This window comes from Globicephala melas, chromosome 18 (genome assembly GCF_963455315.2).
Source record: "Globicephala melas chromosome 18, mGloMel1.2, whole genome shotgun sequence".
Classification (NCBI taxonomy): Eukaryota; Metazoa; Chordata; class Mammalia; order Artiodactyla; family Delphinidae; genus Globicephala; species Globicephala melas.
Genome location: NC_083331.1, coordinates 2,536,541 through 2,553,058, shown reverse-complemented (window position 1 = coordinate 2,553,058; position 16,518 = coordinate 2,536,541). Strand labels below are relative to the sequence as shown.

At 45.5% G+C, this 16,518-nt stretch overlaps 1 protein-coding gene across 3 annotated transcripts in view; it reads right to left on the bottom strand.

Annotated features, from left to right (window-relative positions):
• The window catches only part of TNFRSF19 (TNF receptor superfamily member 19), an 89,092-nt gene extending 73,739 nt beyond the window's left edge, over positions 1-15,353 (bottom strand). Inside the window, exon 1 of one of the 3 annotated variants that reach the window (XM_060287821.2) lies at positions 14,853-15,353. The gene's annotated coding sequence lies outside the window, so the exon portion shown is untranslated. Of the gene's footprint in view, positions 1-6,837; positions 7,007-14,852 lie in introns of those variants that run through there. The other 2 variants (XM_030882690.3, XM_030882688.3) reach the window with 2 other exon arrangements.
• Positions 15,354-16,518: the final 1,165 nt, after the last annotated feature.

Sequence of the window (16,518 nt, the reverse complement as noted above, 5' to 3'; positions counted from 1 at the left end):
GGTGATATAAAGGCCAAGTTCCAATAGTCTTCTGCAGGTAAACCCACCATAACTGAAAACAGCCTGGGCGTTATTGAGAATGGTCACAGGAAAATGGCAACCGGAACACCTGGGTTTTCAGTCCCATTTCTTAGCAAAGTCACTCTGAGACCACACATCTACAGAGACAAAAACAGACCCCTTTTCATGGGGTGAGCTGAGGGTCTGCTGAAATAACGCAGGTAAGATGCGTAGCCCAGGGCCCGGGACAGACTAAAAGCTCATGGTTTTACCCACGGTGAAAGCTGATGTTGCCGTGGTTCCTGCTGTTCTTGGGAGCATCACTTACTCGCTGTGGACCTCACCCAAGTCTGTTTCCTTCTCTCTGAATTGGGCGTCGTGACAGTACCGCCTCCTGGACGGCTGTGAGGAATAAGTGAGCTTAACAGCTGGAAGATGTGACTGTTCCTGGCCCAGAATAAGTGCTCAATACTCATTAGCAATGGTGGCCGCTACTGTTAGTGATATTATCCTTGAGGAGCAAATGGTCCAGTTGTGTGTGACAGTCCCTGAAGGCTGCAACCTTCTGGACAAATGTGGGACATGACGCAGACTGTCGTAATCGAGGGGCAGGGAGCGTTTCAGGCCTCTGGATTGAGGCTGCAGAAAGCGTTCGAAGACTGAGAACAGGGTCAGTGTGAACTTAGCATTCATGGTATCAAGTACTGTGTCAGCGCGTCAGAAGAAGTACAGCTTCTTTCCTTACTACCTACCCTCTAGAGTAGATCTTTATCCCCACACAATGGGGAGAACGCGGAGGGCCGAAGGACACATGTACTAGAAACAGTGGAAACCAAAGCAAATTCACGCTTGGTGACCCCGAGGCAGGGCCCTGGCGCTCTGCCAGCTTGACTAAGGGCTGTACCCTCCACGCTGAGCATCCAAGTCCCTTCCACTTAGCACTGTAGGACTACATCCAACTGGTCAACACGAACAAAGCTATGTAACCACGTAACAGGTTGAACGAACACCAGCTCTGATGAAGCGGTTATTAGGTGCCTGAAAGGAGGTGATGCCATCTGGGGGAGGACGCCGCACAGGTGTGCTTTGCAGGGACTCCCAGCTAAGCAGGGCTGCGGAGACTTTTCATGCCACCTGGCCACAGACTGTTTAGAAATAAACAATTTAGCCCTCGCAGTGTTATAAGCGTGACCTTGAATTTCCTGGAAACAAATGAAATACCTTATGAAATGCTTTGGCATTCATAAAAAGAAGGAAAAGTTAATGAAATAACAAGCATTTAAGTAATAATATTTAAAATAAAAACAAGGCCATAAAAAGGTATTTACTGAAATTGCTTTTAACTTCTGGGTCTGGCCAAGGTAAAGAAATGCTTTTATAGATGGAATTCCGGGTTCTGTTTATTTGGGGGAGGGGTGGTCAAGCACAAGATACACACATTATGAGATCATGTACAATGGGCCCACAAGGGTTTTCACAGTTTGCCTAAATATCAGGAGAAGACCAAGGATGCTGGTTTACAGGAATCTAGGTGTGTGGCATTCCTGCCTCACCATCTGCTCTACAGCAAATGCAAGCGGGTGTCAGGAGAACCAGGCAAGCAAAAAAGAAAGCACAGAACTGGCAAACACTCTGTTAAGCGGCAGAGAAAGTGGCTGCTTACCAAGTTAACCTGCTTAGCCTGCTCATCTGAATGAATGGTAACTAACAGGGAGGCGTCCTGATTGGCCCAGCCTCTAGACGGGGTAAATCCAACAGATGCTCAAACGAAGTGCAGCCCCCTTCCCTTCCTCGTCCAGATCCTGAAGACCTGGGCTGGTGCGTCACCAGGCAAAGCTCAGGGTTTCTGGGAGCAGCTGCGGAGGGGCAGCCCCCTGGATCTGAACCGCGGTGGCGGCTTCAACCTGCAGGTCCCTCCACTGCCGCCCCGTCTTTTGCCTTGGGGCTCTCCTGTACACTGTGCCTCATCTACCATGCCTTCCCTAAATCTGTCAAACCGGGGTCTCCCCAAATCTGGCACGGGAACCCTCCTTGGTGCTTCCACAGCACCCTGGATATCTCTCTGTCTCACAGGATGATCATCTGGTTCCTTCTCTCTCTTTGTAGCTCTTGTATTGCATCTTGCCAGGATGCATCGTTTCCTTCTGTCAGTACAGCACTTAATTTTAAAAGTAAGTTTTCAATGGGCTTCCCTGGTGGCGCAGTGGTTGACAGTCTGCCTGCCGATGCAGGGGACACGGGTTCGTGCCCCGGTCCGGGAAGATCCCACGTGCCGCGGAGCGGCTGGGCCCGTGAGCCATGGCCGCTGAGCCTACGCGTCTGGAACCTGTGCTCCTCAACGGGAGAGGCCACAACAGTGAGAGGCCCGCGTACCGCAAAAAAAAAAAAAAAAAAAGCAAGCTTTCAATATTAAAAAAGAAGCATTTTCCTGAAAAATTAGAAAGCCTGGCATCCATGAGTCCCACATTAAGGCAACATGAGCTACAGCTGAGCATCTGTTGTCCCATCCATAGAAGAACATAGGCGTCTGGTGCTCCAGTCTCTACTCCTCCCTGTTGTCACAGGGGGCAACCTTCCTTCATTCATCATCAACCAAGCCGTCTGAGTTTACCATCCGTTAGGGTCTGAGGACTTCATGACAAGAACTGCGATTTCCCTCTAGAACGGTAACTCACCCAAAATACGTGCCCAACGTATGCTGAAGAAATGAAGAAATTCATTAGCTAGGGATAACATTTTTACTCTTAGGGCTGTTGTAAGGGATAAAATAATATAGGGGAAAATCTGTGCGACCACAGCTCGAGCTTGAACTGTAAGTGTTGGCGGTAGCACACAATTCAGGTGAGGCCCCCATTTCTGAATACAGGTCTATAATATCAACAAAGATCACCAAGGAGGAAGATCTGGTATGTATCTTTCTAATTTTAACAATTCAGTAACCTTTTTGAGAATAGTCTTTATTTGTGATCTTATCAATGACCAAAATATATGAATCTGAAATAACTCAAAAAATCTGGATAATTCGTTTCACAATAAGTTGCTTAATTTTCTTTTATTTCCCCCCCCCATCCCTTCAAAGCCATTTGATTTATCATCCAGCACACAGGGCATGCAACATGTAAACATTTTCATCTAGCAGAACTGTATGAACATTAGGTCATGATACAACCAACTCATACATTTTTCCAATATGCAACAAGCTGAAATATTTTTAAAGAAATCAACATTAAAGTACACTGGCAGGCTTACAATTTATAAAATCAGCACTGAAATGACGCCAATGCCACACATAGAGCCTTTTACATTTAATGGTGGAACAGAATCATAAATGGCTGCGAATAGTGTCAGTCCCATATGTGAAGAGAATAAAAAATTAATTTTCTTTTTTTAACATCTTTATTGGGGTATAATTGCTTTACAATGGTGTGTTAGTTTCTGCTTTATAACAAAATGCATCAGTTATACATATACATGTGTCCCCATATCTCTTCCCTCTTGCGTCTCCCTCCCACCCCTCCAGGTGGTCACAAAACACCGAGCTGATCTCCCTGTGCTATGCGGCTGCTTCCCACTAGCTATCTACCTTACGTTAAAAAATTAATTAGAAATTTAGGGTACTGCTATTTCCAAACGGGGCAATAACCCCTAGCCTCTAGCTGTTCTTTATCTCTGTCTTCAATTTCACTATATCCTGAAAATTGTTCTTCCTACACAGTAGGGCTGGCATCCCTTTTTGTAGCCTAGGAAGCTCACGAAGGTATGCGGTAATAAAAATATACATATTGTTGTTGGCTGGGAAATGAGAATGATTTCCCTTTTCAAGTCAAGAAATATCTTCTACTAAAAACTCTACAAGCTCTAAAACGTTCTGTTGCCAAATACAATATCTTCAATTCCTCCAAAGTTCAAAAACATTAGGGGCCAGTCACTGTCAGGCTCCTATAATTTTTTTCAACAGAACTTAACCTAGGATATGGTTTTTTGAGACTAATTCTTTTCATTTCTCTGAGTTGTAGGTGCTGTCATTTTTGCTTTAGGAAAATCAGTCATAGTGTTCTCAGAATGTTCAATCAACAAGCGTCTTGTAACTAATGTACTCTTCCCCCAATTCACAAATGTTTCTCAATCCTAAAATACAAATAGGACAATTGTGGCATCAAGGTCTGAGGGGACCCCAAACATTGACACAATCTATTCTAGAGAATTGTGCATAATAATGTCTACAACACAGCTGTTGAAATTTTTATTTTAGAAGCCTGGATAGATTCCAAAGTCCTTCTTTGTAACATGTGTAATGTTCTCCATTATAAGAGGCCTCCATTCTTTTAGAATTTCCTCAGATTAGAGCCATCCGAGCAGACGGAGGGGAAGAGTTGGCTGAATAACATCTAATCTTGAGGTGGACAAGCTCCTTTGTCTTATATAATTGCTGAGGTTGGTTGTTCTCTTTTTAAAAACCCAGGTCTTAAAACGTCAATTTAAAAGGTACCTATTCTGTGATGTGTGGACTAGACGATAACCCAATACTGTTTAAACATCTTACTTTTAAATGTAAACATTTGAGACAGATAAAATACGATGAATGAATTCACTGCTCAGCCGGTAAATCATGAAAGGAAACTGCGTTTCTACTGCTTGACTGTTCTTTTTCTTCAGCCAGAAGGTCATTTTAGACAGGCTCTGACCATTTAAGAATCCGCTGCCATGAGACGAACGCCTTGAACTGTTTAACTGTTCCTGGCTCCCCTATCCCATAAGCAGCTGTCTCTTTATTTGGGGTGTACATTTATTCGAGGTGGGTATTCTTATTCAACCTGTTGTCAACAGACAGAGCGTGCTGACCTTTTCCAGATTTTTAAATGCTTGACTTTAAATATTGATTCATCAGATTTAAGAGGACTTGGCTTTCTTCATTAAAGATGCCTTCAGTTTTTTGTGCTGTGTTATATTTTGAATGGTTGAACTGGTTGCAGAGGATTGGGTTAAGCTTGGGTTCAGAGATTTAAATAGGTGAAAAAGGAGAAGAATATTCTCCTCATGTTAGCAGAATTCCTCACTTAGGATTCAAATGTCCCCAACATACCCTGGATTCACATATTAGAGCTACAACTAGTAAATTAAATGAACATATTAAGCACAGCATGTGATTATTACATGTATGTACAAACACATTATATATAAATTAAATTTGATGACCATCTAAAGTAAAAAAAATTTTTTTCTTTCTGTTCTTTTAAAAAGCCTCTTCAAGGTTACTTAAATTTAGCAGTGTTCCTTATTCAAGTCTTCTGGATAGGAAAGGCACTTTACATTGCAATTTCAAGTGCATAAAACGTCTTCCTATGTCCTTACCTTTCAAATTCAAAATCCAGCCTGGACTCAGAGCCTAAAAATACCCCCATCAAAGAAACAAATAACAAAAAAAAAAAAAAAAAAGAAACAAATAATTTCCATGAATGTCCCAGAAAATGCTAACACAACATCCTAGAGCTAGCACTTAGTATGGAAAAACATTCCCAAGTTAATAAAGCCATGTGGCCTCAGTAACAAAGTAGATGTCATGAGACACTTCCATGGGTTAAAAAGGAACAAACATAGAGCTCATGGTAATGCACTATGTATTCACGTCAAGGCAGTATTTTCAAAATGAAATTGCATTTCTGTGTTTTGTATTATCCTCAAAACTTAATAAATATTATGCGAAGAAAAACTCTTTTTAAGTACCGACATCTCTGTGAATAACTGTCAAAAACTGTCTTCCAGGGAAGGACTCTATTCTCACCCCCTCTAGTTACGTATGTTTAAATTAGATAATAAGCCGTGCTTGAAATAAACATGCTTTTAAACTACACCTAAGGTGAAGCTGTACAACAGAAAACATATGGAGTAAATCCTGAGCGAATGCAATATAATCTTCCCTTTTGCATACAAGTATCTGGTCATGAAATAACAACATATTAAAATAAATCCTTCTGTTTGCGGAAGTCATGTTTAACAATAACTGTTTCCTGTTTATATAAAGAAATCGTCTTCTAGTAAAGGAAAACTGTCATTGGAGTAAAAACCACCCATTCATAAGTAGTTTGTTAAACTGTTTCAATTAAAGAAATATCGAACAACGCTTATGTTTTTTCGTTGTTTGCAAATTGAGTCCTTTTATTAAAATGCAAAAAAAAAAAAAAGTGACCTGGATTTCTTACAATGGTAACTGCAGGTTTGACGCATAGTTCGCTACCATCAAAACATATCGCTGTATTTGGATGGTTCCAAACGTCATCCTCAAGAGTGTATGAGCTAAATTTCTGTTCCATGAAATGGCATGAGACCCTTGACCAGGGCTGTGAGAGCGGCCATTCCCATCACTGTGTCTACGGGCTGCTGGCACATCCTCCGAGTGCCCTCCCTTCCCCTCCCCAGCTCCCTCCGGCCCGGCCGGCCTGCAGACCGCTTCCCGCCAGGACGGGCTGGAGCGCCCCCGTCCAGGCCCCGGGAGAGACCCGAGCACACACACACTCACGCACCTTCGCCTACATGCAGCCTTTCTATTTACAAGATCCCTGCACAGCGGGGCTCAGCGCGGCCACTCCCGTCGCCCACGGGGGCCGGGGGGTGCTCACACCCTCCGCTGCCTCCAGCTGCAGCATCTCGGTGGCCTTGCTGTCAGTCTTCCCGGGAGTCGCCTCCGCCGGCCCTGTCCTCCCGCCCCCTACTCTGCACGCGAGCAGCCCAGGCCGGCGCCCCCTCCCTCCACCCGCAGCTGGCTCCTCTCCGCGCGCGTCCCGTGCGGATCCGCCGCGCGGCGCGGCGCCACGGACCCGGGGGCGGCGAGGCACCTACCTTCCCGGGTGCCTGGAGGCTGCTCCGCAGGTCTCGGCGGCGATCTGACGCTCCGGTACGCGCTGAACCGTGCTGAGCGCGCGGCACTCGGTGCGGAGCTGGGCCGGGGTCCCCTCCGCGCGCGCACACCCGGCACGTCCAGGCGCCGCGGGTCCGCGCTGCCCCGTAGCCCGGCAACGGCCACCGCCTCCGGCCCCGCCCACCTGGAGCCCCGCCCACATCGGAACCACCGCCCACCACCCACCCTCTGGGCTCCGGGCTGCGTCCCCGCAGTCGCCCGGGTGCCCCAGGCCGCGGTCCAGCCGCTGGTGGCCCCCGGGCTGCGGGAGCTGCTGACTGCATCCCGCTGGCGGACCTGGGTAGGAAGGAGGGGGCTCACCAAGACCACGGAGAGCGGGGCTGTGTCGGGGACCTGCCTGCGGCTAGGGGGACGCCTTCGCGTCCACCTGGACCTGTTTCCAGGCCTTTGTGCCTCTGCGCTGCCGGTGACCTTCTACCCCGCGCCCGCCTCTGCGCCAGGAAAGGCCCGGGAAACGGTGTGACACGTGTGCGCGGCGGGTGCGAATCACCAGGACCCAGCCCATCAGCCGCCTCGTCATTCGCAGATGCTTTTCCCGGCGGGTCCTCCCCATTTCGCTCGCCGGACACTGGCCTCCAGAGGTCGGGGTGCGTCCACCGCCTCGGCGCGGGCACAGCCCGGTCCGGCCCAGGCCCCCGGGGATCGTGGGCCGCGCAGGTCCGGGCTTCGTGCGTCCACACGCGGCTCGAGGACGGTGTCGAGACTTCTCCACTTTGCGCGCTTACGAAGCAAGGCTAATGGTGCCCGCTCCACAGATTTAGTGGAAGGAGTAAAAGAACCATGTACAGAACAAATAGGTTTCCGCACTACAATGCTGCAGGAATGTAAGCAATTGTCGTTCATCCGTCCAGTGAGTAAGTGGACAAACTTCCCCCCAGCCCAAGAGACTGCGCACGCACCGCATTGGTGCAGGGGCGCCCACCACTTCCTGTGTTGGTTCTGATTTCCCCGGCACACCTGCACGTCTCTTTGAATGGAACCAAATCCCATGTTTCCTTTCTATACCGCAAGGCCCATGGTAGCGGTCAATAAATGTTTGTTGAGAGAATGAATAAGTTGTCACCGTTGGTCACCAATCCGCCCGTCTCATGACCCCGCACTGAGAACGGGGAATGCGCTACTAGGTACTTGTAAAAAATACATTAAAAATATCCTTCCAAGTGTCAGCCTCAAGGCTGTCATGGCCGGAACAGAAACCGCAATCACGACTTATTTTTCACCATTTACAAATGATACGCACTGTCCTACCTGAACGTCAAGGCGAGTGTGCCTGTCCCCAGCCTACCTGTCAGCTGTGATCTGGGACCACATCACAGCCCAAGGTTCCCTAACAAGCTCGCCCTTAGATGGAAGTTACCTATTTGTCTAATTAGACCTCACCTTCCCGAGGGCACAGCTTATTTCCTTCATAGCCCAGAGCCCAGCACACAGGGCATCCTCCAGCCACCGTGGTTAAGCTGACTTACTGCTGCTTCTCTGTTAAGGTCTCACACACTCACCCCTTCCTCCTCGTTTTCTCTTCATCCCACCACCCCGTCCACTGCCAAACAGGCCCTCCGCACCCTTCCCCTGAATGCCCCGCCGTCAAACCTCCCTTCGAACCTCCCTCCCGGCTGCTCTGTTCCACCCGTCCTGCTTCCCCCTGCCTTTCATCATGGTCACTGTCCAATGAAAAGATTTACAAAGATTCCTCACCGTGAAGAATGGCTTCCAGTCAGGGATTTCCATGTTTGGGCTCCACCCACATCTCCAGCTCTATCTTTCCTGCCTCTAGACGGGACACTGGGAGTTCTGGCCAAACTGGTCTGCGTGCCTTGCCTCCTGTGTGCCCTGAACTTGCCCTTCCTTTGCGCCCCAAGCTTCCTCTTTATGCTGCCTCCCCTGAGTTGGTAAGGGACCAGCTCAGAAGCCACAGCTCCCAGGAGTCACGGCGAGGTCTGAGGCCTTTTTACCACAATGACAGCACCCTCCTGTCCGGAGTTCCTGTGACTTAGCTTTCCTCCTCAAGGACTTAAAAGGAGTCCTGCTTTCGAGAAGCAGCATATTTTGCTCAAACTTGCATCCCGATAGTATCAGACATTCACACGAATGTTCAGTAAGTGTTTTCTGAGAGGAATTTAATCTGCCAGTGCAGGAACTACTTTGTTTTTTCTCTGGCCTCCCTTTCTACTTAGAGACAGCGGCACAGTATGTAGTTCACTCCCTCTTGCAGCATGTCATCTGTACGTGACTGCTCTTCCCCGTGAGCCCGCTGCTAGCTCTCTGCGGACAGATCCTATTAACGTACACAGCCTTTGGCATCGCACATTCTGGCCTTGGAGGCCAACTGGCCGTTGGCTAGTTGCATGCCCTTGGAAAAGTTACTTGACCTTCCCAACTTTCTGTATCTTCTACCGTTGAAATAAGTTGTTTCATTGGTCGCTGTTAAATAAGATGCGGTATTTAAAGCGCTTGGCCCAGTGCCTGGCACACAGTAAGTGCTCATTAAATGGCAGCCACCGCTGGCAGGGCTGTGCCTTTTGTCAGGCACACAGCGCCAAGCATCAGAAATCGATAACTGAAATGGTATTCGACAGCGGAGAGCCACTGAACCTCTGCACTGTGGCTGTTAAGTGCCTCTTACTCTTTAAAGAAGAGGCCGCTTAAGTCAACAAATGCTCCCCACTTACCTCACTTTGAGTGTAAGTGACCTGGGGACAGTGTCTGAAGGAAGGAGGACACAGTGGTGGTACAAAAAGAATCATATGACTCCCAGGCTCTTTCAGAATGAAACCAATGCTTAGAATTAGGGCTGCAAGCATTCTCTCCCTTTAGAGCACTGACTATCATGAATGAATTGAAATTTTAGTGAAAGGCTAAATTTTTCTCTTTTTTTTTGTCCGCTGTGGCTTGAGGGATCTCAGTTCCCCAGCCAGGGATTGCGCCAGGACCATGGCAGTGACAGCCCGAAGTCTTAACCTCTGGACCGCCAGCGAATTCCCTGAAAAAGCCAAATCCTTAGGAAGATCTCGGCAGAGGTGTTGTTTTTAAGACTATGTTATGGGTTGGTTTTCTGAAGCTAGTTTTAGCAATATCTAAGCTGATACGCAGTGTATTTGTTTAGAATGTATTCCTAAAAAAGTTGAACCAATGAAGTAACAAATTTCTTGAGAAAATAATTTCAGTGATAAGCTAGCTCACTGGAAGCAAAATTAATGGAAAATTGTTTGACTTTCTAGTAATTTCCATGTAAAGCACTATTTCATGGGAAAAAGGAATAGAAAGCAAGCTACATGAGACTCCTGAATTCTGTCCCTTTGTTCACAGTGCCTGGCACGTGGTAGGTACTCATTAAAAATTGGTTGAATGAATGAATAAATGGGGGGCCACAATCTCAAAGAGTTGTAAAGTTTGCCAAATATAGTTAAGAAAATAAGGGGGAAAATAACGAAGACCCAGCTATTGAAGTAATTCCCAGCACCCACTGCTGCCGATCAGACTATCAGCGCAGGGCTGGGGCCTGATGGGAAGCCACTTGCCCAAGGCCACACACCAAGTTAATAACAAAACAGGATCCAAAATCCAGGCTTCCTGAACCCTAATATAACCATCACCGTACCACGAATGCTTAAATTAATACACATGAAAAGTCCAAGGAGGGTATTTATTTAGTTGATATAATGTCAAACTCATGACATTTATAGAGCAAATGTGCTATAAGTTGCAGCACTTGCACTGACCCTGGTGAGTTTATGACACTGCGTTGGCCAGACTCTTCTCATGTGTTTACTGAGAGGAGAAACGACCCATTGACTCTCCTTCTCTGCTTCCCGATAAATCCAGGGGACTCTTCCGCACGTGGCAGAATTGAGGAACAGGCTCGCAGGGCAGCAGCCCATGAGGCTAGGCCATAGGGCTGTCTAGGTCCTGGGGACCATTAACAGGATGGGGAAAGCTGTACTTCTCAGAACTCTTCTCACAAAGGGAGTGGGCTGTGTTGGAAGAAATGGTTTCATGATGTCACTCAACACCCCCATCTCACCTCCCTCCACCTTCTCACCAGAGATCTAAGTCACAATGGATGATGCTAAAGTACTTCTCAATCGAAGGATGTGAGACTTGGTCACTTCAGAGTGGTGACTTCAGCAAGTGGGTGGATCTGCGGGGCAGCTTGGAGCAAAGCTGAATGGCTTGTGACAGTTGAGGAGGAATGAGGCATGGCCACCAGGGAGCCTCCTCCTGCCCCCCCTTTCATAGCACGTTCCTCTAAACGGTGCTGACATTTTAAAGAATCACTCTTTAAAGGCACACCAGTTTCTGAATGTTTCCAGGGTGCCTGGGACCAGCCCTGCCATCACAGGGAGTCTGACCAGCCAGACCAATGGTGGATGCTTGAGTGTGATCCAGTCCTGAAGCAGAGGAAGAATGAATTACGTCCTGAGGTCCTTTATAGTTGAAGATTCTAGGCCAACTGATGGAAAACCCTATCAAAAAATTCTAATAGTGCTCATGAAATATACCAAAAGAAGGAAAGAAAGAAAAACAGAGCACGTTTTTGCCAAATTTTGGCTGTAATGTTTGCTAACAGTTAAGTTCAGCTGTATGTAATTCTTACAATAGAAGGAATTAACTGCCCAGCCCTAGAACAAAAGAACCCGAATTGCAATCAGATAGACTCTAGTGGTGCCACTTAACCAGCCCTGCGACCCGTGCACTTGTTATTTAATCCCTCCGAGCCTCACTTTTCTCATCTGTATAATTGGAATGACAAACTTAATTGCTGGAAATTTAAATGAGATGGTGTCCTGAAAAATACTGTCAGAGTGCCTTGCACACAAGAACTCAATAAATATTATTGAATTAATAACTAGCACATTAATAAATATTAGTGAATGTTACTAAGTAATAATCTGTAAAGCTTTATATGAAACCTTTATGAGGGTGATAAGACATGAGAGATATTTGGCCTTGAGAGCAGTGCATATGTGTAAAATTTAGTGAATAAATAGTCAATAAATAAATTTATTCACAAGAAATATATTCCTTTTTTTTTTTTCAAGAAAAAACCCAGAAGGAGTTAGTGAAAACATGTTCAAGGATTCTTAACATAATCAAATGTAATAGGGAATATATATCATGTACCAGCCCATACTGAATATGTAAACTGAAATCTCACAAAATCCCACTGGGAATCTCCCTGGAGGAATAGCAGCCTTTAATTAACTATTGAACTTTTCATGCACACCACTGACATCTTCTAAGAAAGTGTCAATTCCTTGGAAACACAAAAAGATGTGCATATAATGTCAAAAGATGTACATAATATATATATATATGTGCACACACGTATATATACATACAAACACAGACACACGAATATATATAATTCCACATTGCATTGATATATTAAATTTTTGTGAAAATTATTTTAAATGTCATGGTAAACTATGTGTAGCAGTAATTGTGTTCAGACTGGTTAGAAATACGGAAGCAAAAGCAACTGTTGGAAGTCAGCGGACTAATCCAGTTGACTGACACATCTATCACAGAAACAAAAACTGCATAGCAGAAGGAAGTGGTTATCTTGATCTTTCAAACTGTTCTCCAGTCAGCAGTGCATTTGTTTTAGCAGGTGTTGGAAAATATCCATGGTGAACTGGGAAGGACACAGGACCAGGGCTTGGAAAACAGGCCATGTAACTTAGTTAAGAAAGTCAAGTGACTTTTCTGCAATCTCAGTTTCCTCATCTGTAAGATGGCTATAAAAATTCCACCCTGCTTATTTCAGGAGGATGATCTGATCCACTCCCTCATTTCCCATATGAGAACACTGGGGAGTAAAGCAAATCCCTTAAGGTCACATAGCTAATCAGTGACAGAATCAGGACTAGAAATAAGTCTTTTGAAGTCTTCGACTTTCTGCAGTAACAAAGCTGCCATTGAAGCAACAGATAGGAAAGTGCTTAAAAAATGTAATGTAAGGGTTCCGTTCAGTGGAAGTCTTATGGAGTATCCCCTCTTAAATCACAGTCAAGATCTTCAGGTGGAAATTCATTCAGAGACAGCTTTTGAGACTGTACCTGTACATTCAGCAATAGGCATCTTTCTTTTAAAATCAAATACAATCTGTTTCATTTCTCAACCAAGACACAAGAAGTAAACAATTAACTGAATTAATTCAGACACTGAAGTGAATTTTCAATGACTTGACTCGCCCAAGCTAGTTTTCTACAAAACCTAAATTAATCAGATAATTGCTAATTCTCCCTTTTGTTTTGTGTTGAAGGAAGTCTGTTTGTTAGAATGAACCTAGTAGCAGAATAAACAGTCATAAAAAAATTTTTTTAAGTCCCAAACATGAACTAAATGACGGAGTTCTTAAGCACACTATTTCTTTGGGCATCTTCTCCAGTCATTATCTTAAAAGTTTAATTTTCTTTATCCTAATGTGAACATTGCTACTGCTTTTGTGATTTAAAGAGGACTTTTTCAGCAAATAAATGAAAAAAATCAACCTAAGCTGATAATTCAGGATTTTGTGAACATGCTTTGTCACATTGTCAGTAGAATAAAAATTTAAATGCCTCTCTTGGCATGACTAAAAACAACAGTTAAATCTTTCAAATTCTCACTGACACATCTTAAAAATATAGTCAGTTTGGTATGGTTTTAAATAATCTCCACTTAACTGCTATCAGTTTTAAAATTAAGCAAACAATGCTAATTATCCTCCTTAGAATATCAGGAGGAAAGTTTAGAAAGTAATTTAATTAATTGGCTCTGAAAAATTAATTACACGTGAAATGAGACTCATTAGGCCCTTCCTGTCTCATCAGAATTTCAGACTAAAGAATAACCCATCTCTCTCATCACTTACACTTTCTCTGTGGTTCGGCTAGCATTAAAATAGACTATTGTGATGATAAATATCTTACCCCCCCAAAATTAAGACCAGAATATTAAAATGAACTAATGTGAACATGGTGCTCTTACATTTCCACTGTATTTTCTTGCATCTCGATGTAAAGACTTCACTCTGTGTGCATGCGTGCACGCATGTGATCACTGAATTGACAAAACAAGTTAACTTTCAAATTCAGCACAGCAATATATTTTGGTTTTGCCATGTTGAGCGTCAACTAAAGTAAAAATGTCGCTAAAAACTGTATGTAACATCATAACTGTTGATTACTCAGTTTTCATAAAGAGTTGGCAAATTTTAACTCACAACAGCTGTCACTACATTGAAAGTACATTTTAATTTAGGAATAGTAACTTTGTGAATGTTTCTGTACATGAGGCTTGTGCTATTGCCAAAGGTTCCAGAAAACCACTAGAGGATTTTTTTTAAAACAAACTTAGCACAACTTCAACCTCCCTGTTTGAAAATTCTTCAGTTTTACCCAGAAAAGGCTTTAATCATACTTGAATGCCTCTCCAGTGATTCCTTTGAGGATACACACTGCATAAGGAAATGTATTTGATAGGTTGTAGTCTTGGAGGTGAGAGAATAAATAAAGAAACAGTATTGCCAGAGATGCACTGTACTCTTTTCTATGAGAAAACAAGGAAAACATTGGCATCCAGTACAGTTCCTCCGCCCGTTTACTAAGTAAAGCAACCTGTAAATACTTAGAGCAATTACAGCCTACAGACCTCGGGCTCTGCAGCGGCGGGTGATTGCTAAAGTTAGCTCTCTCCCTTTCTGTCCTGTTGGAACAACTCATTTCCAAGTAAAATGTGCGCGACAGATTGCAAACCCTTTGTACAAACTACTAAACCGGCACCGAGTATCGTGTTTCCTCTCATCCATACACATAGTCCTCAAGCACACAAATGCTCGTGCTCTCTGCACTAAAACCATCTTTTCTGAGGACACGCAGGAAAAGCGAACTGAAAGCCACAACGAAACATGAGCGCGGTGCCTTCAGCGTGCTGAACTCTCTGCAGTACTCACCCTTTTCGGCAGCTGAGCTTCTCCCTGGCAGCGCTTCTGAGCCAAAAGCTCTACCTTCCCCAAAATGTATGTCAGCGCAAGCCCAGACGAATCTTCCAATCCAGGAGAAGAAGAAGAACCCTGCAGATCAAAGGCAGACGAGCAGCGAGATGAAATGCCCGTAATCTGATCGGTGATCAGTTGCAGCACATCAAAGGCAGGCCAAGTTTGCCTGTGTGCGCGCAGGGCTCTTGGAACGCTCCTTTCAGCAGGTAGTCGCCCTCCCCCCTCCCCGTCCTCGGATTCTTTTGTTTGACCCGGATCACGTTGCTTTCCTCCTTTTTTCTTGCACCCAGTTGGCCCGGCGGTGCCCCCAGCCCGGGCTGAGTGGCGGGACCGCAGCGCTCGGGTCCCCACGCTGCGCCCTGATTGCGCGCTGGAAGCTGCGCCTGGTGCCAGCGGGCCGCGCTGGATCCCTTTCATCTCGCCGAGCCGCGGATCCCATGACATCACCGCGCCGGGCCTGGCAGGAAGGCTGCACCGCCCGCGGGGAGCGCGCCCCGCCCCGGGAAGCAGGGCGGCCCGGCCTCTAATCGCGCTGCACGCCTGCGACTCACGCAGCGCAGCTCTGTCATCTGCTGCCCAGCTGGAAGGCCTGGCGGTACTGCGGGGTGATTCCAGCGGGAAAGGCCCCCTCATCCACCCTGGCTCCAGAGGACAGCACGTAATAATTGCCTCTCCCTTAGAGAAATCACAGTTCTTCCCGAAGACCGGGGGTCCAGTATCCAGAATGGTTCGGAGAAGCACCAGGACACTGCCAGGGGGAGAGCGTGACTTCTTCAAAGTGTGTTTTGTTTGCAGTGTGACAAGTCCTTAAGGATTTTAAGTAAACTGTCTTTTCTTTGAAATTTACATTGTTAGACTTTGCCAATTAAACAGCGGTACTTTAATTAAAGTAATTAACGAGCAGATAATCAAGAGTTACCTAGTGTCTGATATCTGTCACCCTCTCACTTAAGGCCCTGGGCGGACACTTAATCTTAGTCTCGGTCTTAGTTTGGGATTCAGAAAATCAGATTTTAAAACAACGTGTACTTCTTAGATAGGTGCAATTTATTAACACTTGTGAAGCATTGAAAATCCACAAAAGAGAAGAATGACGTAGAGGATTGTCTTGCCCCGTGCTTACCCCAAAGCTGTGCTCCTTGCCTTTTAGGGCCGTTTCCGCTAAATCCATAGTTTGAACTCTTTACTCACTAAAAATCATCACATTAGTCTATTTATCCATAATTTAAATTTTGTACTTCCCTGGTGGTGCAGTGGTTAAGAATCCACCTGCCAATGCAAGGAACACAGGTTCCAGCCCTGGTCCGGGAAGATCCCACATGTCGCGGAGCAACTACGCCCGTGTGCCTCAACTACTGAGGCTGCGCTCTAGGGCCAGTGAGCCACAACTACTCAACCCGTGTGCCACAACTACTGAAGCCCGCGTGCCTAGAAGCCTGTGCTCCACAACGAGAAGCCACCGCAATGAGAAGCCCTCGCACCAAGCCCGCATGCACCAACCAACGCAGCCAAACATGAATTAATTTAAAAAAAAATATGCTTCAAAAAATAAATTTATTGCACATTATCTAGAATTGTCTTGCTACCCTTCCTTAACAGTAGCAGATTCAATAAAATAAGC